Genomic DNA, 357 nt, shown 5'->3' with positions numbered 1-357 from the left:
TCATCCGGAATAAAGACTGGAACATTTTCCTAATTTTTCGTTTCATTGAAATAATATTTAATTAAAACACCGTAGTTCTTGGAAGCATGGAGCTAAGGAAAGGAACCTAGCTATGTATTATTATTATTATTATTATTATTATTATTATTATTATTATTATTATTATTATTATTATTATTATTATTATATTATTATTATTATTAAAACCTACAACCCTAATTATAGAAGCTCAAGGACGCAAATAGAGAAAAATCTCAATTATGGAGCGTTTGATTCACTTTACTGAGAGAGTGAGAGGAGAGAGAGAGATGAGAGAGGAGAGAGAGAGAGAGAGAGAGAGAGAGAGAGAGAGAGAGA

The sequence above is a fragment of the Palaemon carinicauda genome, chromosome 32, assembly GCF_036898095.1.
Source record: "Palaemon carinicauda isolate YSFRI2023 chromosome 32, ASM3689809v2, whole genome shotgun sequence".
In the NCBI taxonomy this organism is placed as follows: domain Eukaryota; kingdom Metazoa; phylum Arthropoda; class Malacostraca; order Decapoda; family Palaemonidae; genus Palaemon; species Palaemon carinicauda.
Note: the sequence above shows the minus strand (reverse complement) of the source record.